The sequence below is a fragment of the Colobus angolensis genome, unplaced genomic scaffold (genome assembly GCF_000951035.1).
Source record: "Colobus angolensis palliatus isolate OR3802 unplaced genomic scaffold, Cang.pa_1.0 Scaffold214, whole genome shotgun sequence".
In the NCBI taxonomy this organism is placed as follows: Eukaryota; Metazoa; Chordata; class Mammalia; order Primates; family Cercopithecidae; genus Colobus; species Colobus angolensis.
The window spans coordinates 4,433,734-4,440,483 of record NW_012115311.1 but is presented as its reverse complement, the minus strand read 5'-3'; the positions used below and the strand labels follow the sequence as shown (position 1 = coordinate 4,440,483).

At 38.6% G+C, this 6,750-nt stretch overlaps 1 long non-coding RNA gene across 1 annotated transcript; it reads right to left on the bottom strand.

Moving 5' to 3' along the window:
- Positions 1-1,746: 1,746 nt before the first annotated feature.
- LOC105512531 lies at positions 1,747-5,028 on the bottom strand. The gene is made up of 4 exons (XR_001001868.1): positions 4,949-5,028; positions 4,714-4,789; positions 4,518-4,626; positions 1,747-2,008 (listed from the first exon to the last, which is right to left on the bottom strand). It is a non-coding gene; the product is annotated as an uncharacterized LOC105512531 (long non-coding RNA).
- Positions 5,029-6,750: the final 1,722 nt, after the last annotated feature.

The window sequence follows — 6,750 nt, the reverse complement described above, 5'->3', positions numbered from 1 at the left end:
TCTTGATGACACCTTGAACTTCCTGTATTCCACATTAATGATTTGTGTACATGAAGATTTTCTCCTGAGAGACTATAGCTCCTTGAAAATACATAGGAGACTCCTTTATTTTGTATTTGTGATTGAGAAATACTTATTTTTTTCCTAAAGTGCCCAAATTATAAGTATCTAACAGATGACCGAAATACTCTTTGAGTAGATGGATGAAAAAAGAAATGAGGGAAGGCATTTTTAAGTAGAATTTGAGAGTGTTTTGAGCTGATCGTCTTTTTATCTCTGAAGCAGTTACGAGATGGTTACTGTTGGGAAAGAAGAAAGATAATGGAGGAAAAGTCTTAGGCAATACATGAACAATTTTAAGAACAGATGTAGCTTGTGGCCACATTATATTTAATAAGAGAATAACAGTAAATTCTGCTTTCCCATGTGGTTAGGGAAGAGTTGGAAATGGAAATGGGCCATGTTAACTCGGCATATAAATTTTTTTTCCAACAGCGTTTTGCTCTTTAGGCTCAGAATTTGAGGCAGTATATGATAGAAAAAGCCTGTAAGTTTAATTCAAAAACTGTTTTGCCATACTTGAAAAATAGTTTTTGTAAAGGCTTAAAATAATTGCAGACAGATAATACAGGGGAATATGAAATACAGCCAGGGACCAAAATAATATAAATGATTCTATTAAAGAAAAAAAAAACAACCCTCACAATTGTCAAATAGACAATGGATGCTGAATTTGACAGTATGAATCTATATGGCTGTCTTCTATGTACTTAAAAAATGGTCAGAGTATATAGTGAACTGTTCAGATCAGGCAGGGAGCCAGGTTAAATTATTATCATTAGGAAAACAAATTCCTTGACCAAAGGAAGAGAATGATCTCTTCTGGAGAATCAAGGTGATTATTTGATAAACTGTGTCTCACTATTTCTTTTTCCTTCTTTTATTTGTTTTGAGACAGAGTCTCACTCTGTCACCCAGGCTGGAGTGCGGCAACATGATAACAGCTCACTGCAACGTCTGCCTCCTGGGTTCAAGCAATTCTCCTGCCTCGGCCTCCTGAGTAGCTGGGATTACAGGTGCCCGTGACCACTCTCGGCTAATTTTTTGTATTTTTAGTAGAGACAGGATTTCACCATGTTGGCCAGGCAAGGGCCACTTTTGAATCATGGGACTAGTTTTAAGTAGAAAAGATATTCAATAGAAAGTTTAGTAAATAAAGAACGGACAAGGAGAAACACAGTTAAATAGAAAATAAGAAAAGGGAGAAGCTAGAAAGAATATCTCAGGTACATATACTTAAGATTTGGTTTCTGATAGTTCTGTAAGAAGGATGAAACATCAGGAGAAGTATCCCTGCACTAGGTTGAGGTTCAAGAGACCTTGGCTTTTGTCCCTGATAAAACTTGGCAAAATGTCTCATGTGATTCTGTGATTATGTCTCTGAACTGACTCTGGTCCAGCAGACTCTCCCTCAGGCCCATTCCCATCTCCTTTTTCTTTGTGTACTCCAGTAATATAATCCATTGGGTAACACTGAAACAGTGATTTTAGTTTTCAACTTGAAGGTCCAGATGGTTTAGCCAAAGTGTAAGTCAGTTCCTGAGAGCTGTAACAGCATGGGGTTATCAGAACTGTGTATGCTGTTACTCTCAGATGTCTGAAGGCTGTCATGCGAAAACTGGCTCTTCGTGGAAAGAATTAGCACATGGCTACAACTACTTAAAACATTGACCTAAAATAACAGTCTCAAACAAAATAGAGTTTTATTTCCTTCCCATGTAAAAGTTGGAGGAGAGCAATTCTACTCAGGGGTCAGATACCTAGGCAATTTCATCATGTGCTACACCATCTCTCCAGTGCTGTCCTCATCCTTGTGGTTTTCCAGGGCTTGTCACCACATTCATTTTTCAGGTAGCAGGATAGAGCAAGGAAAAGGAGATGATACATCCCTCCCACTTTAAGTTTCAGACATCTCATTAGCCAGAACTTGGTCACGTGCCACATCCATCTGCAAGGAAAACAGAAATATAGTCTCCATCCTGAGAGGTCAGTGATCTACAGAAAAACTCTATTACTATGAAAGGAAAGAATGGATTAATGAGGTAAACAAGTGTCTCCGTGGAAACGTGGCCACCTATGCATAAGCACACACTCCCTGCCTGTATTTCTCTCTTTTTACTGCTGTAATTTTCAATAAAACCACACTCACTCCAGTCATTGTTTCATTTGGCCAATTTATTAAAGTCAGACACATTTGGGGCAGGCCATATGGGTGTGTTTAGCTGCAGTCAATCAGTCATTTTGAGTAAAGGAAATATTTTTGGAAGGACATTGCAGAGAGCGCCCAGCGTGGGCTCAAAGTGATGAATGCTTTGTTTCGTAGACTACATTAGACCAGGTGATTTTGGGGGTGAAAGAATAAGGTGGGGAAAATCAACTATTCTAATTAGACAGCTGATGATGGATTATAAATTTTAAATAATTCTCTTAAATAGGCAAAGAGGAAAGGCTTTTCTTGATATAATCAGGAACTACCACAGTCCCAATGGCAACTGATAACGATTAAACTGACTGGGAAATGATTAGGAGACACAGAAGGGAATATATTAAAAAATCAGAAAGAAGCATCCATCATTAGCTAAGAGAAAAACCTGAAAACCATGGCAATAATAAAAATGAGAAAAACCAAGTGCTTCACTAAAGAGTCTGAGGTTGGCACAAATACCAAAGTATTCTCCAGAAACTTCAATCTAATACTATGCACTGATGAAGTGATATTCCAACCCATACATTTCACAATATTTTAATCTTCTCTTATTTCCACATTAGAAAATAAGAATATCCATATTCAGAACAACTTTTCATCCTGAGTCTAGTCTTATCTTTGGCAATTATATTCAGCAACATTTTTAGGAGAATGTTATATTTCACTATGATATCAAAAGCTGGAGATTATTTAAATTCTTCTGGACTCAATCCTTTATACCTCTGAACATTAAGAAAGAGCTCTTTTTCTTGCCAGTGAAAGCACCTGAGAAAATAAGGCCCTTTGATTTTTATATATGGGCCTTTCCAAATATTCTACTGCACTTGACATTTTATTAAACTTGGGTTCACTAAAAAGGAACTTTCACACAAAGGTAGCTTTCATTCCTTGTACATCCATATGTGTACACCATATACCTGTGTGTGTGTGCATGTGTGCAGATGCCATGCAAGAGAGACACGTAACTAATTGTTTAAGGATTGTTCCACACAAACTTTGCTGAAAGTACATATAAGTGCTGGTTTTACAGATTGTCTAATGAGTTGGTTTTTGTTTCATTATAGAAAGCAATGAAGTCTGCTGTGACATTTGAAAAAGCCAGCAGGGTTTTCTTCTCAAATGTTTTCAGTTTTAAAGTCCAAAGAACTAGGATGAGAGTTGTGTTTGCCTCCAGCTATGAGTATTTTAAATGAACTGGAAGTAAGTAATATTTTGTGATGAGATTTTCTAATAAGCAGTAATTAAAATTTTCTCATTTATTTCTTAAATGATGACAGAAACAACTCCAATTCTAGTTCGGTTTAACTCTGTTGTATGTATGAAATGCATTTTTATTTTTCATATTCTTTAAGGCACAAGCATTTACTATCAGCATTTTGTTTTTCATACATCTTTTTAGTCAAAATTTTATAACAGTGGCCACATAATTTTTTGGAATAAAGTAGTAGTCAATTTTTTCAAAGAGGCATTTGAGAGTTCACTGTGGATTATAATCTATTTCTGGAAGCACTCAGCTGGGAAAAAAGAAGTGAAAGCAATTCTAAGTTTTGACCAGCCATCTCTAAAATATAAGAACATCATTTCCCAGGGAAACAATGAAAGCAACAAATGGCAATGTCATTTAAAAAAAAAATTCAAGTCAGGCACGGTGACTCACGCCTGTAATCCCAACACTTTGGGACGCTGAAGCAGGTGGATCATGAGGTCAGAACTTCGAGGCTATCCTGGCCAACATGGTGAAATCCCGTCTCCACTAAAAATACAAAAATTAGCTGGGCTTGATGGCAGGTGTCTGTAATCCCAGCTACTTGGGAGACTGAAGCAGGAGAATGGCTTGAACTCAGGAGGTGGAGGTTGCAGTGAGCTGAGAGCACACCACTGCCCGCCAGCCTGGGTGATAGAGTGAGACTCTATAAAATAAATAAATAAATGGAGAACTTCCACAAACATTTAAATGATCAGAATCAACTTTGACATATGTTATTCAACTAAGTCTGTTTTACCTTAAAAATGAACCAAGGTAGTATGATATAATTTATGAGTAAAATCTGTTGAAATCTTGAGCTTTATGTAATAAGAGTTTGAGAATGCACAAGAATGAGGCAGCAAGAATGAACAAGCCTTGAAAAAGCACAGCCTCACTTTTGTAGGTTGATTTGCTTCATGGCCCAAAACTGCTTTCAGAAAATATTCTGACATTAACAAGAATGCTGTAAGAACTGAGATTTTTGTCTATTGCATTCATACTTACCAAATCAACCATTTGCAATGCTGTGTTGAGAAGCAGTAAAAATAAGTCGGGATTAGGAGTCTTAACAACTGGCTCACTCCCTTTTCTTCTTTTTGGCCTTCTGAAGTCACTAGTGTATACAAACAAAAACTTAGAAAGAAAAAAATCTCTTGTGAGAGTTAAATACACTGTTGCCCAACAAATGCAGTGTCCTCACCTCCTCACTCTTCAGAAAATCCTCTGATTACCTTTGCTCACAAGCGCTCCTTTGGGAAAGGTGGCTCTCATCACAGCTAGGCAAGGGACAGGCCATGTTTAGCAAACACTACTTCTTTCCTGTTACAAATCTTAAAACCACAATACCCAGCTGTATGAGTCCGTTTTCACACTGCTGATAAAGACATACCTGAGACTTGATAATTTATAAGGAAAAAGAGGTTTCCTGAACTCACAATTCTATGTGGCTGGGGAGGCCTCACAATCGTGGCGGAAGGTGAAAGCCATGTCTCACATGGTGACAGACAAGAGAAAAGAGCTTGTGCAGGGAAACTCCCCTTTATAAAACCATCAGATCTTGTGAGACTTTTTCACTATTACGAGAACAGCACAGGAAGGACCCACCTCCATGATTCCATTACCTCCCACCAGGTGCCTCCCACCACATGTGAGAATTCGAGATGAGATTTGGGTGGGGACACAGCCACGCTATGTCACCATTCCTGTATGTATTTGTCATTGAAATGCTGACTCTTGTGTCAAAATTACCTAATTTTACCTTTTTTTCCTGATCCTTGATTTTGAAATAAGAGCTGTGAATCTGTAAGGTATTAGCTCTTTACTTCAGAGCCACCTGCTTGTTTCCTGATTGCAGAATAATGCAGCAAAATTATACAGGATGGAATCCCCTCAAAGACAATGCCTCTGGAGAGAGATCTAGCAACTTACAGGGATGGGCCCACCTAGTTCAGGGCAGCCTATAGTTGTGGAAAACCATACAGAACTTCACTGCAAACAAATTGATAATTAATGTGTTTGAACTGAGAAAGAGAATGCAAGTCTGTATGGTGACCATATTAGCAACATGGTTTTCAGAGAAAGAATGTGCACCCTAGCTCCTTTGGAGGGAGTTGCTTGACATTTTCCAGTATCTGAAATCAAAGTGGGGATGCCCTGCCCTATCCCCCTCAAGAGGAGCACCTTTGCAGATGATCACTGCCAGCCAGAAGCAGCCTTGTGTGTTCTGTCTGTGCTAGGACAAGAAAAAGTTTGAAAACATGGCCACAAGGTATTAGAATACCTCTGTCAACAAAGAAGTAGGGTCACTTACGATTGGAAATGTTTGAGCTGTAGAAACTGTTGAAAAACTAAAGGATGCTGCTTTTGTTTTTGAGGTATCACTCTTTTGTTGTCCTCAAAACAGAATGGAAAATAGACACCTACATGGGCATGCACACACACTCTCACACGCATGCATGTACACACACACATCCTTGTTTTCTCACCAGAAAAAAATGTGGTGTTGGAGAATAATGCAAACAGGCAAGGAACAAGCAGACCTTAGACAAGACATTCATTAATTGTTACAAAGTGATTTGTGGCTACTCATTGCCAAATGACGGGAGCATGCAATAATGGAAACCTGGGAATTTAAAAAAAAAAGCAAAACCTCAAAACACCAAAACCTACCTCCAACTCCACTGATCAACAGTACACGTAATATCTCAACTCCCTACTCTCCACAAAAAAAACAACCTTTGACTTGGAAACTTCCTTTATATCTTTGAACATGGAAAAACAATGGGCTTTGCTGTTTCATTGGTGTTTAATTCCCAAGCACTGGTCCTCACTCAGGGATGAGGTTGCTCATGCAATTTAAATGTCCTCAGAGAAGTAGATTTTTGGCGGTTGCCCCTGAACTTTTCATTTCAGTCAGCTGGATAGGGTTTCTACATCCTATTTGCCTCCCTCAGAGAAGAGGAAATTTCTGCAAATTGTTTTCCGTTTATTCTTGTGGTAAAGGGAATTCACTTCCTCTAAGGCTCAACTTTTTGATTTGAAAATGAAGTGAAAATCAGTGTGAATATTGACATGACATCAATGTTTTGGAGACTGAGGGAAATTTCCCTTTGGCCAATGGCTGGTTGAAAGATGTGAAGAGTCCAGTGTGGGGCAAACCGCGTCCTGGTCCAAACCGACCTTCCCCTTCAGATGGTTTGGAGACTAGGCTGTGACACATGCTATCTGATTTAGCGGT